The sequence below is a fragment of the Simochromis diagramma genome, unplaced genomic scaffold, assembly GCF_900408965.1.
Source record: "Simochromis diagramma unplaced genomic scaffold, fSimDia1.1 OVJJ01000293.1, whole genome shotgun sequence".
NCBI classification, from domain to species: domain Eukaryota; kingdom Metazoa; phylum Chordata; class Actinopteri; order Cichliformes; family Cichlidae; genus Simochromis; species Simochromis diagramma.
In genome coordinates, this window is record NW_024386801.1 from 24174411 (window position 1) to 24191178 (window position 16768).

Consider the following 16768-nt stretch of genomic DNA (forward strand, 5'->3'; position numbering starts at 1 on the left):
AATATTTCTAAATGCCAACGTTCCCCTTAATTAAAGATCTGGGCGTTCCTTTTTTTTTTCCCCCCTTTTTTTCCATATTTTAATTTATATTTTATTGTGTTGTGGTTTGCAGTGTTTTGTGTTGCTTCAGTTTATATTTGTTTAAAAGGAAAAAGCTGAAATATTTAAGTAGTTAAAAGTTGAAATGTAAATAGTTGGTTTTTGTATTTTATAATTTATTACATTTTGTGGAGTGAATAAATAAAAGTATATTTACAGTGGCCCCTAGAGACAAAGCACGTACAAACTCCAAAACACAACGGAAGTGCTCCAGGATGCTAGGGGCTGTGTTGAGCTTTTGTTACCTAGTGGCTACACAAGCCAGGAAGTACCAACAATCGGATTGGGTGTGTGGTAGTAACAGGTAAAAGAAGAGATCTCTATATCTCTAGATATATCCATAGATATATCTATGGATCTATCAATATCGATATATCTATGGATATATCTAGAGATCTAGATCTCTATATCTATAGATATAGAGATATATCTCTATATCTATCTATATAATTTCTAAGTGCTTTGTAGTTTTGGACGCATTTCGTCTCTAGGGACCCCCATAAATATTTATATATAAACATACATAAAGAAAACCACGTTTCTTTACATTACTAATTCCTTTTGTGCATAATTGTATATTGTTGTTGGTAGTTCAAGTAACAAAACAACCTGAAGAGCCGGTTGGGAGCCGAAAGAGCTGACTCTTTAGTGAGTCAAGCCGAAAGAGCCGGTTCTCTAAAAAGAACCGGAAATCCCATCACTACTGGCAAGTGCCGGAGGGTCGTTCCCAACAGTGGGTTCAGACTTCGGGGTGTCACGTGATGCACGGGACTTAAAACAGTTCCGGCAGTGCTTACCGCTGCTTTAAATGGAGACAGTCAATTTTGGGAAATTATTAATCTATAAATGCATTAATTTCTCTTATTTACATAACAAATACAATTACATGTTGACATACAGAGGCGGAGCCAGACATTTGAAACACCCGGGGCTTAGCCCTAAAGGGTAGTATGCATGTGGGATTTTTTTTTTTTTTTTTTTTTTTGGGGGGGGGGGGGGTTAGAAATGACTGAAAGATTAATAGGCTCTGTTTTGAGTTTTGTTCAAAAAAAGAATGACTTCATATAGGGAAAAATATATATCACATGTGCAGCACACCTTAAACTCGTTTTTTTAATTAAGCAGCAAGGCAGAACAAAGTCGGGCCTGTATCAAGACACGAGGACTAAACCCCAATTCAACCAGACCCAGAACTGATCCGGAATTAAAACAGGACTACAACGGTTCAAAATCAGGACTACTTGGGACTTAACCAAGACAGAACCAGAATCAGAACTAGATGATAGTAGCACTAAAAATCATCATATACCTGCACTACACTTGTTTTTAATTCTACCAAAGTCCACTATTTAAATTGAGAAAAGTTTATATAATTATTTAGCCTTGTTGTGCAAACAAGCCTGCATAACTTAATAAATGTAGAATTTGAAAAATAGCAAACCTAAAAAGAAACACTAGGTACGAGATACATGAGGACCTATGATACGGTGATACTTTTAATAAACAACCATTTGACTAACGTGTGTGTCTCACCTGCTCTTGTTCATCTCTGTTCTGTCCTCATTCTCTCTCTCTCTCTCTGTTCCTCTCTCTCTCTGTTCCTCTCTCTCCCTCTTTGTGCTGACAATCATCAAATATACAGTTGAAACCAGATATTTACATACTCTTCTGATAAAAACACAAACACTTTTTTAATTGTAACATCAAATAAGACTAAATGTTTATTTTTTTAGATTGATAAATATAAAAAACATATTTGTTAACTTTAAGAGTAAAGAGAGAAACTATCTGTATTTCTTAATTGCAAATGGCACCAAATTGTATTCAAACTTGAGCCACACTTATGGAGCTCCACAATTCTTTTCCTGGTGTTTTGGTTGATATCTCTTGATGTTCCCATGTCACAGAAACAGGCTCTGTGTTTTGCCTTATATGCATCCACAGCTGTGCCACCAATTTACTCACATGGACTCTACTAACCTATCAGAAGCTTCTTCAGCTCAGAATGGAATCGTCTGCAGTTTTCTTATTAATTAACAATAAACTTAGTGTACATGTACTCCTAAATTTGATCAAAGTGATAAAAAAAATAGACAGCTCTCTCTTTATTCTGACATTTAACTAATTCAAAAGATGTTTCAATATTTATCTAAAACAAAAGTTTACTCTAAATTGATGTTGTACAGTAAAAATGTTTTCTCCTTAAAGTGTAAATATCTGGTTACAAATGTGAATATCCTGCTGTGTACTGAAATCCCTCTTGTTTTGCATAGAAATATACTGAACAACATACAAAGCATAATATATAAAATAACATTTACCTGAGTTTTTTCTTTGAAAGAAGCCTCTAATGTCCATTCTTATATTTCAGTACATAACTGAAACCGATTTAGTCGGGGAGGGTAAGAACTGAAAAAAATAGCATTTGTTCGGCTTTTCATTTCGCCATTTGTTGATTCACTTGAAGAGCAAGTAACGTAATATTGGTCAAGTGATCAGTTTGATATCAATCTTTCGTGATTCACCGTCATATTTACATTATTTGTACAGTATGAATGATTTTCTTTGGTACCTGGTCAAACTTAAGCTCTCCTTAGTATGGCTGGCTCCGTTTCTCCAACAGCGCACTCACAGGCGGCAGCTGCCCCGCCCTCTCGCTCAGTCGCTTAGTGCCTGAGCTCGGATCATACCAATATCAAGGGGGATTCACGCACAGTCGTAAATTCCCCACAGTGTGCACTATGTGCTTCAAATATTGCTTGCACTTTTTGTTTTATACAGTTGTCAGCCAGGCATCTAACTATGAAAAAAATTACACTCCAAAAGACCCCGGGCTTCTGACAAAACAACCCGGGCTTAAGCCCAGTAAGCCACCCCCACGCTCCGCCCCTGTTGACATACATATATGTATTTTTACAGTAGAATATATGAGGGTTAGTCTGAACAGTTACTAAGACCCACTAGCTAAAAACAATTTTGGCTGTTCACCAAAAGCCAAACCCCCCCCCCCCCCCCCCAAAAGCCATACTAATTAAAATAACATGGCTACAAAAATCTATTAATAACAAAATAATGAAGACTGTTTTCAAGATTTTGAACATCTGAAGTTAACAGTACCATGTGCAGTACTTGTATAAATTATTAAGATAGAGAAAAGCAGAAGGGAAGAGATTGAGAAGAGCAAGCAAGTGCGAGAGAGAAGACATGGCTTGAAATGAGGAAGAGCTTACACCTCCCAGTCAGCATACCAATGAGGCAGGAGGGGGACAGTGTCCCAGAGACAGAACATGTAGACACTCAGTGGGTTCTCTTGAAACAATCCCCCCCATATCATCTTCTATCCATTCTGCATAATTTAACAGATCTCGCATCAGAGATATTATAGATTAATCTGTTGTGGAGAAAGCCAGATTTTTTCACTAATAATTTTATTGATACCCAATTGGAGTCTGGCTTTTAGTAAATATTTTTTAATCAACATCATGTTCTTAAATTTTCATTTTTTAATTATTCCTTGCCCTGTTATTAAAAGTGAATTCTTTTGTGCATACTCTTTTGCTTCCAAAAAAAAAAAAAAAAAAAAAAAAGTATGATTATAAGTCTTTATTGTAAAAAGCCTTCTGCTTGGATATCAATACCTGATATTTTTTGGCAAACTTTCAGAACAGTCAAACATGCATCTATATGCAATTAACCCTTAAATTGTTAAACACCAGCTTAGGAGGAAATAAGTGGCATTGTTTAAGTTTAAAGCAATTTATTAAGTATTTTGGCAACTGGGCAAAGAGTCATTGACAGACCTGAGAATAGAGAAGAGCAGACAAGTTAATAAACCAGTTATCATTCACACCACTCAAATGAAAAGCCAAGAGTAATTGAACTCACCAAGAGTTAATAGGCAGCTTTGGCTGGAGTTTGAAGATTGCATGTCAAGAAAGTGTGTAGCTGGTGTATGGGAGTAGCGGCATAGGTAAGCCAACAGACTCTGTGGGGGTGTAGCGGGTTTGGGCAAACACTGCTCTTCCTCTTTGGTAGCGTGAACGAGAGCCAGTAGTGTAGACTGGTTCCAGACCAGACACGTCACTAAAAACAGGCTTGTTTTCCTCACCGCTGGTATCAGTGTAAACACTGTCTCCCCCTGTATAGCCACTAGTGAACCAGTCACCCCCAACCATCGTGTTACTCCTGTAACTACGAGGACCAGCACTGGAGTCTGTGGCGATGTGGGCATAGCCGTCGTTTGCCTCATAATTTGCACTGTCTTGGAAATGGTCATAAAAAAATATTCCCTCCTGCATGGGGTATGTGCCCATATCAAATCCATAATCTGAGGAGAAACAAGGCAAGAGCCAGACTGTATTCAAGGCCACTTAACTTTGTTCAGCTTTCTCAATTTTGTTAGTGTTATCATACCATATTCTACAGGAACACAGATGATGCTTCCAATCAGCAGACATGAAATCCACAAAACCCTAGAAACAGTCATTTCAGAACATAAGGTTTAAGCCAATATTTAGCCATTTACCCTCACTGCTTTAGTACCCATTTATCTTGATGCATCAGACAGGCCCTTTAAAATTTAGCTTTAGACTTAAACATAATTACTCACCTCATTCTGCTGCAGTTTGAGTTCTGACCTGCCCCTGAGAGCCTGTACTAACACAAATGGAGAAACCCTGGTCAACCATAATATATCAATAATCCCAGCCCCCCCCCCCCAAAAAAGCCACAAACTCATAGCTTCTACCAACCCTTAACTTGTGCCAAGAACTTCTCCTTAGTCGTTGCAACCTACAGAAGCTGCTTTTATATGATCCTCAGTGCAGCAGGAGCTGATTGCTTAGTGATAGCAGCTGCCTTTGAAGTTAATTGCAAACAGCCGGCTTCTCAGTTCCCTCACTTCGCCTTTACCCTTATAATTGACGATCCATTTATTTACACTGATACATGGACCAGAGAACCACCTTAGCTCTGTATTGCAAAACAGAATTTGAGGTTTAAGGAAGTTTGTATTGAAAAACAGTTCATCACTCAAAGCTTTTTAACACAGTCCTCTTTAGGGACATCTGGTGGCCAGAAATATGAAGAGCAGCTTGAATCTAAAACGTATAATGAACTGCTTCATTATGACTGCCCACTCTACAGAGCTATGGTGCTTTGAATATGTTTTTTCGGGGGTGAAAAAATTATCTTATGTCTATTTTAATAATAAATAATTCAGACAAATAAACCTTCCTTGTTTAAACATGTGCCATGGTTTGTTTTCTTTTTGCTTGTGACGTCTTGATGTTTTTTTTTTTTTAACTAAAACTAAAATACACTATATATAACAATGTACAACACAATCTTATAATAGGTTAACATTAAGACTGCCATAGCAGAAGATCTGGGAAAGAGATATGTAAATGAGAGGGAGACACTATGGATGGCATCAACTGTTGATCCTCGGTTTAAGGACCTGCCCTTCCTGTCTGAAGCAGAGACCAGTGAGACCTATTCCAGACTGTTGGACACTGTGGTGACTGTGATAAAGAAGGAAGAAAATGTAAGTAAATTAATTAATTTATTTGGAAAAATTCAACTGAAGTTATAAGCAAGTGAATAAAGTAAAAAGCAAAAAAAAAAAAAAGCATATTGATGACATTTGTCATCAAATATTAGTGAAAAACAGGGTGAATCTTGGATTTGAAGTTGGACTTTCTGACATTAATACTATTTGAATTTAATGTTTTTCAGCAGCAAAAGAATGATAAGACTGACAAACAGGTGGAGGAAGAGAATGCCACAGAGGAGGCTGTGGAGGATGCCACCCACATATCAAAGACAGCTTTGACTCCATCCCTCAGCCACCCCTAAAGAGACAGAGGACCTCATGTGCATTGGTGGACTTGCTCGGAGCTACGTTTGCCTCTACTAGTGACAATACTGCACCAAAATCAGACCATGATGTTGCTGCAGCTGAGATCAAGAGGTATAGAGATGAGACCCCTTTGCCTCTCACAGGAAATCCTCTCAGTTGGTGGAAGGACCACGAACAGGAATACCCTCACCTATCCAAAATAGCAAGGAGTTTCCTATGCATTCCTGTAACAAGTGTCTCTGCAGAGAGAGTTTTCTCCTCTGCAGGAGACATAGTAAATGCACAGAGAAGTGTCCTGAGAGCTGACCATGTCGATCAGCTTGTATTCCTGCACAAAAATCTGGAAATTGAAAAAATAAACACTGAGAAAACACTACACATGTAAAATCTCTGATATGAGAATGTTTGACATTTTGGTTGAGTCTCATAAACACTTTTATTTAGATGAGTAAATTCCTTTTTTCAGGTTGTACTAAAAGTGTTCCATTGATGGACACTGCAGAGCTGTACTTTATTTTATTAACACTTAATTGTAATAGCACTTTACATTTTTTGTTAATGTTTACTTGGATGGATTCTTCAAGCAATTTCATTTTTGATTTATATTTGTGTCAGGGTCCTGGGACTGGGCGACCCAGGATCCCTGAGCAGTTATGTATTATATTATTATTATCATTATTATATGTATTTTGGTGTTGCTGCTGCTCTTCTCCATGCTTGTAGATGTGTGTGTGTGTGTGTGTGTGTGTGTGTGTGTACGTCTGCGGGTAGGCTTGGAGGATGGAGCTCAGCCACCTGCAGGCCTGAGGGGTGTGGCCAGTCCTTCCACAGGGCCACACCCGAAACCACACACCTGCCGCTGATCAGGGCTCGTCGGGGGAGCTACTTAGGAGAGTCTTGGAGCTCCCACCGACGCGGGATCATTGCATGAGACTCCACGTTAGTCGTCCTGTTATTAAGTTAGTGTGTGTGTGTGCGCGCGCGCGCATGCCCGCAGTTGTATGTGTCCTGACGGCTGCGTCTTATGTTTCCCGCAGGAGCAGCGTGGGAGACACGAGAGCAGCGAGCACCGGGGGGTGCTGACACGGGAGCGGAGAGAGCACAGAAAACACGGACTATTCACGGGGAGACACGACACTGGAGTCTGGGAGAACACGGGGATTTATTGTTACGTTGTTTCACCTTGTAAATAAACACTGTCTATACATAGAGCACCGCGCCTGGGTCCTCCTTCCCCACTCCTTCCACGGTGTGCCATGCCATACCGTGACAATTTGTTTATATTAAGGTCACATAAAAAGTACTTTGTTTTGATGCTCCATAGAGCAGTTTTTGGATAAGTATTTTACAATCATAGTACTTAGAAAGACTTCAGTGTTACATGTTTACTTTTTTCATGTTAAAAAATACTTGATATTTCAGTAAAGTAGTTTTTGTTTGTTTATTTGACATGACTTCTAATAAGGCAGATGTTAATTTCTCCATTCATTTTGAACTTAGAGAGTGTTTTTGTTTCAGATGTTTCATGTCAAGCATTAAACAGTTTGGACTGTTTACTGTGAGTTTTCCTAATTAAATTTAGTCCTACTAAACACAAATATCGTCTGGCTTTTAGTATTGCAATATATCGTATCGTCTACCCTGTATTATGATACATATTGTATCGCCAGATTCTTGCCAATACACACCCCTAGTAACTTCCATAATTATAACTATATGTAACCTATAGTGTATTCCTTATGTCCATTTTATACCTGGGAGCACAAGTGCTGATGAACTGTTTTTTATTTAGGCACAGGCAGAGCGTCCTCTTTTCCTGGCTCTAATTATGACGCACACTGGTTCGCTCCCTCTCGCACAAAATCACCCAAACACAGCACAAATCCCGCTAATGATTCAATTCCTTATAAACCACTGAATCTGGTACTGAGGTAGTGACGTGCTGAATTAAGCTTCGGACGTCATTGATCATGTGACTGTTCAGACTAACAAAGCCCTGGCATAGTGTTTCTGAAGCAGTGTGTTGATGTTTTTTGACAAATATGCTGGAGCTTCAGCTTCCATTACTACTTAGTACTACAACTATTAATATCTGAAGGCTGTGTCTAAATGCTGACCTTTATGGGACTACTGTTGTAGCAAAAGGATTTTTGTGTGAGCCCATCTTAGTCTGCATGTGTGTATTTTGTAAAGATTTGTGTGTGCCTATTGAAATCTCTCTCTCTCTCTCTCTCTCTCTCTCTCTGTGTGTGTGTGTGTGTGTGTGTGTGTGTGTGTGCTCTCAGAACTACACACATGTATTTAGATCTCTTTGTGCATTTTCAGATCTATGTGTATATAATCACATTTGTAAATGTGTGAATACATCTGCTCAGTGATTTGTGAATGTGTACAGAAATCTGCAAATGTGTATTCAGAATGTGTGAAAGTTTTATTTAAATGGAAAAATCTGAAATCTGAAAAGTAATGACTGAATCTGTAGGTTTTGCTGAAAGCACTGAAAATACAAAGAGGTTATCAGTTACTCAGCTTTTCAGTTGGTTGGTTAAATTCATCAGTGCAATTTAAGTGTGGCATTGAACAGATGGTAGTGGTAACTGTGCTGATGCAAGGCAGGCTTAGGCTATGGACTGTGGATTGTGCTTGCTCAAAGCAGGGGCGGATCTTCTGTGGTGGCAATAGGTGGCATGTGCCATCCTAAAATAATCTCTTCCCACCCCTAGTGAGACCCTAGTTTTGCATATGATAATGCTGTTCATTAAAAACCCTAGGCTAGCATTAACCCTTTGTGCAAGTGTAGAAACAATTAATATGAAATACATTTTTCAATTACACAATATAAATATATTGTGTAATTGAAAAATGGTTCATCCCACTGGGTCCCCTCAAAGTCATTAGTTTTCCTCACACAATGAGAATGTATGGACCCACAGCAGATGTAGCTATGAATGGTGTAACAGGAGAAGGTGAAATACAAAGCAAGATGAAGGAGAACAAGCTGGAAAGGACAAGCAACAGAGGAAGAAGAAATAGACATATAGCCTAAAATCCAAACCAAAGAAGAAGAACACATTAAAAAAAAAGCTCTTAGAAAAAACAGAAAAAAGTGACATATTGCCCTAACTGACAGAATACCTGAAGCAGAGTGGTACAAAAGAAGAACAAGACAATAAGGATTTAAAAAAAAGTATCCCGATGGCAATGCAGGTGAATGACTGCACGCGTACAAGTGTGCAATCATCATCCATTTGTCTTTCGCTCTGTGAGAGACATCATCTGGAAGAGAACAAAGAACAGGTCCTTCCTGAAAAAGAAGTGTTGTTTTGGTAATATCTGTTTATACAAGTGATTTACAAAACTCAGTAAAGAGGAAAGCCTTGTGTTTTGTCTTACATATAGATGAAAACAGATCTAATTGTTCTACAGGAATGTCATCCATGCTGAGATGATTTGACATTCAGGAAAAATCAATGGGGTAATGATATTTGGTTCTCACATGGCTCAAGTCACATTGCTGGGGTAGCTACTCCCAAAGGTAAAACCATAGGATAATAATGGATTGCATTTATATAGCACTTTTCTAGGCACCCAAAGCACTTTACAATTCCATTATTCATTCACTCTCACATTCACACACTGGTGGAGGCAGCTACAGTTGTAGCCACAGCTGCCCTGGGGCAGACTGACAGAAGTGAGGCTGCCATATCACACCATCGGCCCCTCTGGCGGTAGGGTAAAGTGTCTTGCCCAAGGACACAACGACCAGGACAGAGAGCCCGGGGATCGAACTGGCAACCTTCCGGTTACAGATGAGCTTCCCAATCCCCTGAGCCACAGTCACCCCGAAGCAATAAAGAAGCAATCCCAAAGGCCACAGTTTTTGTTTTGTTTTTTTGTTATTAAAGAGATCATACTCAGTATATACTGAGTAACATTTATGGTTATATTTCTCTCTGGAAACACTGAACAACTCAAAGAAACAGAAACACCCATTAACTTCCTGCTTGAAAAATGTACCTTAGCTGCAGTCCATCACGTTGATTTTAGCAGAGCTAGAAACTAATGTAAATGAGTCACGAAAAGTTGATTCTGTTCATCTGGACGGATCGTTTTGTGGGAGAAATGCTTCGTTACTCATCCGAGTGACTTCTTCAGTCTCAGCTGACTGCAGGTTTCCCCAATCTTATAAACAGTACATTGCATAATGACTGAAATCAGCCCAGTGAAGGAACAATGGGCTGGGAGGTCAGTAAATGAGACACTATTTTAATAGACTGCATTGGTGTTCAGTAACAACATCTACTGGATTTTAAAAGGTCATAGCAGGCAACCTGGACAAAGAGTGTGGTGAAAGACTGAACTAGATACGTTTATTCTGACATCTGGGACCTATACTACGAAGCAAGTTCAACATATCCAGGATATTTTTTCATTACCCTAACACTGTTGATCAGGATAAATGGTCACAGAAACACGGCTATCTACAAACTATAACCTAGTTTGTAGATAGCCGTGTTTCTGTGACCATTTATCTGTGACCATTTATCTGTGACCATTTTAGTATTCTCTGGGTTAACCACCCAGAGAATACTCACATGAAAGGTGTGGTGTTGGCAGCATCTGACCAATCTAAAAGAGGTGTTTCACAGATCGTATCACTTTTCTCCCACAGAAAATGATCTATATGACACCTACACCAGAGACATTATCAAATGGTAATGAAATTATCTATAAAGAACACAAAATAAAGAAAATAAAATAGTGGAGGGCAACACTGTTGTAAGAGACTTTCTAAGAACAGGAGACCATCATCGATCATTAAAGTGGTGATATAGAGCTACTCTAATGTGCAGCCAAGTGACGGCACATTGGTCATTGTGTTCAGAATATGGGGTTGTCGTGTGCTTAGCAAGCAGTAGGAATGTGTCAATAAAAAGTGACAAAACTACACTGATCTACAGTAACGCCTTCAGGCAAGCCAGGTTGCACGTTCCAAAGATCAGGACCACAGTAACTGAAGGCCCCCTCAGCACACTTGGGTCTGATTTACATTTGGGACAGAGCGAGCAGTGTGATCTCACTTGTTTCCCCTTTTCAGATTCTTACTTTTCTCTGTCTACACTGAAATTGAGAAGAAAAAATTCAAAGAAGACAAAAAGATCTGCTTCTGTTGTAATACTTCTGCCGTGATCTTCAAGAACTGTGTGCTGCAGAGTATAGACTGCCTGCTGCACAGTGCAAACTGTGTGCACACGGTGTGGGATCAACATTATTTTCTTAAGTAACCTGTGACGGCTCATGTGCTTTGGATTTTCTAAAGGTTAATCAGTTTACCTCAACCTCAATTGTAACTTTTTGTTCCATGGCTCTGGTTCTTTTTTCTAGTGTAATGGTTTTACAAAAACACTTATGTTTGTTTATTTAGTGAAAATATTTTTTAGTAAGAATGACTTTTATTTCTGTCATCATTCTTTCAAGTATAGTTTTTTTTTTAATTGATTACTGCTTTTAATTTCTGGAAATATAAAATGTCATCAGTGACCACTGTGTCATTGCTACAATTAGACAATTCTCAAAACCAAGCCTGGAATTCTTGTAAAACGAAACATAAAACATTTTCCTGTATAGGGATTTGTAAATGTTGTACATGTTTTTGGCTGGGATAAGCTTTATCTTATTCCAAACGTGAAAAATTTATGGGAATTTTTCTATGAAGGTTTCATTAAAATCATTGATAAACATGCTCCATTAAAAAAAATAGAGATTTTAAGGTCGTAAAAATACCTGGTTCACTCAAGATCTTTTAAAGTTACTTCATGAGTGTAATGTGGTGTGAGCCAAAACCAGATAAACAGATCCTAGCTCAGATTGGAAATGCTTTATAGAGCTCTGCAATAAATGCATTGTGACAATAATAAATGCAAAGGCTGCATATTTTATCTCAGAAAATGTAAACACTTCCTTAAAATTTTGGAAAACAATTCAGTTACTAAATGGATAAGATACTGATTCAGATCCCCCCCTCACATACATAATCAAAGATAATGAGAAATTTGACAAAAAGAATGAAATACATAGTATTTTTAATAAGTATTTTATTAATTCCTAAAATGTTATTAAAACTCTAAATGCTACCTTGTGAAATGCATCTGGTCTGATTTGAAGCTGTGAGAAGGATGGAACAAAACTGTGTTGGTGATGAAAGGTTTAGAGACTTTAAGAGGACACAATTTGGTGGAAAGACAATGTGGAAACAACTTAAGATGGTAGAATAAAAGGGAAACATGGGGACATCTCCACAAATGAGAAGCTACCTGTTTCCAATTAACTACACAGGCAGCTGTTACCACTGAGCAATCAGTCCCCTCTGCAGCAAAGATCATATAAAATCAGCTCTTGTTGTTTCTAGTCAGTATGTGGAAGCTCCTGTTGTAATAAGGTACAGTGCTAGTATTGAGTATGCAGTGTAGTTTATTTATTGGTCTATTATGCATCTTATTATTTTTTTTTTTTTGTGATCCTGTAACAGGCTCTTGGGGAGGTTGAAACGCCTTACTCTACAGCAAAATGAAGTAAGTGATGCTTTAAAACGACTAAAAAAAAAAAGTGCCGTAATCCAGCGGTGTCTGCATTAAAGTCAGAAATTTGAAAAACTGTTCATGTGCAGTGATGCTTCATAGGAGGGGTGCATTATGGGTGTGGATTGGATGATGTGTACATATCATGATTTTTTTTTTTTTTTTTTTTTTTTTTTTTTATTTAAAAAAACAAAGAACCAAAAACAAACAAACAAACATTGTCTGCAGGTTGTGGCTATTATGTCTCACTGGAAGCATCACTTGTGCACCTGTGGAGAAAGGCAAGAGGTTTACTAAACTTAAATGATTGACCAGTTAAAGTTAATGGGAACTTAAATGTATTGGCTAAGTCTTAGCTTCCATTAATTTCTCTTCTAGGGCTGGGACTGAACAGAGCTGAGACACTACAAACTCTTCCTTGGTATACATTCAGGGGAACGGGGAGTGACTCTGACAAAGCACCAGAACGTACTAATAGTGGCTATGGAGTACAGAGCCGTCCTCCATATACCCTGTATGATGCTCCAGCAGCTAGTTCGTTGGGATATACAGTGGGTCAGTATGGAGCTCCAGCAGTTGGCTTTGCAGTAGGTCAGTATGGGTCTCCGGGAGGAGGTTCGGACAGATATGCAGTGGGTCAGTATCAGACAGGACCTACACAGTTTAACACTCAATCTGGCATCAACAATGATGAAAACGAGCCAGTTTTCAGTGACGTGTATGGTCTGGAGCCAGTCTACTCCAGAAGTTCCCGTTCACGCTACCACAAAGGAAGAGCGGCTTTCGCCCAAACCCGCTACACCGCCACAGAATCTCTTGGTTTGTCTGTGCCGCTATTCCCATACACCAGCTACATGTTTGCTCCTCACATTGTCTACTGAAGATCTGGGACTAGCTCTCTTGAATTGGGTTTCTTAAGCTAGTGATCGTTGATGGACTTGTCTTTACCTTGCAGGTGTTAATGTTGTGTCTCTGCTGCTTATGACTCAAAATTTGTCAATAAATGACTTTGGTTTGACTTGTTTAAATCAATTCTGATGCCTTTTGCCATGTTTCCTGAGGCAATATTCCAGAAACTGGCAGTCTTGTTGTTGTTATTATTATTATTATTATTTTTTTTTTTCTTTAAAAACCTTAAATGTGAAAATGATCAAATGTCAAAATTTGAGCCATGCAATTTAAACTAGGACAAAATGGTCTTTACTGTCACCTTGAAGGCTTTCTTATATATAGCTTACTGTGGACACAATTGCAGGGCACAGAGGTAAGGTTAAAGGATGTTTTAACAGTCTGACTCAAGCCTTGGGAATTACAGGCAGCTTTATGATGCTTGTGCAGCAGTACAAAACTCCTTGGGGCTAAGGCAGCGGTGGGCAATTCCAGGCCCCGAGGGCTGGTGTCCTGCAGGTTTTAGATCTCACCTTGGGTCAACACACCAGAATCACATGATTAGTTCGTTACCAGGCCTCAGGAGAACTTCAAGACATGTTGAGGAGCTAATTTAGCCATTTAAATCAGCTGTGTTGGTTCAAAGACACATCTAAAATGGGCAGGGACACCGGCCCTCGAGGCCTGGAGTTGCCCATCCCTGGGCTAAGGGCACTACAGGAAGGTCATCTAGCTCATCTTGCAGCTGTTTGTCAAATGCAACTACTAAACTAGTTAAGAGTGGACTTCTGTAAACCAGTCCACCTCCAAGTGATAACAAGGAAAAAGCACAAAAAACCCTTATAGCTCTTTCTGAGTCTCACCTGAACTCAAAACCTTCATTACAATGTTGTTCAGTAAAGATGGGCAGCTATTAGGTCTGTTGGATGCAAATTATGTGACATTACAGCCAAGGCTCAGCCATAAAGCCCCGAAACTTAACTGCTGAGAGCAAAAAGCGAGGAAATAAAAGTGGTAAATGTAAAACTGTTTTATTTTTCAATGCCATTTTTTTTAATGCTAAAATTGAGTGTCGCTGATCTGGAATTATAAATACACATTCACAGATTCCTTTGAAAATTAAGAAATCTCTGTACAGATTTACCGATTTATTCAAAACATTTAAAAATTGATTACACACAAATCTGCACACAAATCAAAATACACACATGCACAAAATGTTTTGCCACAATGATAGTCTTATACAACTGCTAGAAATAGAACTAATTGAACTTGCTGAACCCTGTACAGGGAGTGCAGAATTATTAGGCAAATGAGTATTTTGTCCACATCATCATCTTCATGCATGTTGTCTTACTCCAAGCTGTATAGGCTCGAACGCCTACTACCAATTAAGCATATTAGGTGATGTGCATCTCTGTAATGAGAAGGGGTGTGGTCTAATGACATCAACACCCTATATCAGGTGTGCATAATTATTAGGCAACGTCCTTTCCTTTGGCAAAATGGGTCAAAAGCAGGACTTGACAGGCTCAGAAAAGTCAAAAATAGTGAGATATCTTGCAGAGGGATGCAGCAGTCTCAAAATTGCAAAGCTTCTGAAGCGTGATCATCGAACAATCAAGCGTTTCATTCAAAATAGTCAACAGGGTCGCAAGAAGCGTGTGGAAAAACCAAGGAGCAAAATAACTGCCCATGAACTGAGAAAAGTCAAGCGTGCAGCTGCCAAGATGCCACTTGCCACCAGTTTGGCCATATTTCAGAGCTGCAACATCACTGGAGTGCCCAAAAGCACAAGGTGTGCAATACTCAGAGACATGGCCAAGGTAAGAAAGGCTGAAAGACGACCACCACTGAACAAGACACACAAGCTGAAACGTCAAGACTGGGCCAAGAAATATCTCAAGACTGGTTTTTCTAAGGTTTTATGGACTGATGAAATGAGAGTGAGTCTTGATGGGCCAGATGGATGGGCCCGTGGCTGGATTGGTAAAGGGCAGAGAGCTCCAGTCCGACTCAGATGCCAGCAAGGTGGAGGTGGAGTACTGGTTTGGGCTGGTATCATCAAAGATGAGCTTGTGGGGCCTTTTCGGGTTGAGGATGGAGTCAAGCTCAACTCCCAGTCCTACTGCCAGTTTCTGGAAGACACCTTCTTCAAGCAGTGGTACAGGAAGAAGTCTGCATCCTTCAAGAAAAACATGATTTTCATGCAGGACAATGCTCCATCACACGCGTCCAAGTACTCCACAGCGTGGCTGGCAAGAAAGGGTATAAAAGAAGAAAAACTAATGACATGGCCACCTTGTTCACCTGATCTGAACCCCATTGAGAACCTGTGGTCCATCATCAAATGTGAGATTTACAAGGAGGGAAAACAGTACACCTCTCTGAACAGTGTCTGGGAGGCTGTGGTTGCTGCTGCACGCAATGTTGATGGTGAACAGATCAAAACACTGACAGAATCCATGGATGGCAGGCTTTTGAGTGTCCTTGCAAAGAAAGGTGGCTATATTGGTCGCTGATTTGTTTTTGTTTTGTTTTTGAATGTCAGAAATGTATATTTGTGAATGTGGAGATGTTATATTGGTTTCACTGGTAAAAATAAATAATTGAAATGGGTATATATTTGTTTTTTGTTAAGTTGCCTAATAATTATGCACAGTAATAGTCACCTGCACACACAGATATCCCCCTAAAATAGCTAAAACTAAAAAAACTACTTCCAAAAACATTCAGCTTTGATATTAATGAGTTTTTTGGGTTCATTGAGAACATGGTTGTTGTTCAATAATAAAATTATTCCTCAAATATACAACTTGCCTAATAATTCTGCACTCCCTGTATTCCCCAGGTAAGGGGAGAAAAGTGATGACAATTCAAAGAGCTCAGGCCTGACAGGGAATGTACAGGTTTTGGTTTTTTTTGTTAGGCTAATCATTTTCATAAAAAAAAAAAAAAACAACCAATCACAATGAGATAATGCTTGCTTCACATGGTACTTATAAACGTGTTGATTTCCTAGCATTTTATTTTTGGCAACAAAGAATAAATTAAATTAAGTCTGACTCTGCTCCCCCCTCCTTATTTCATGATTTGGTTTAGTCCAAGTGGTGCTGATGCTGAGCATTAAAGTAAGGATGGCACCTTAAAAGTAAAGTCTGGGTTTCAAAAAAGAAAAGAGAGACAGTGGAAATTAAACTCATAGCAAGCTCCACATGAAAGAAACAGTTTGACATTTACTAGTATCAGTTAGCTTACTTCATTTCTAACAGAAAATGTGTTCTGTTAATATAGCCAACATGCAATTGGTGCAGACAGACCCTTTCTACATATGTACGCAAAA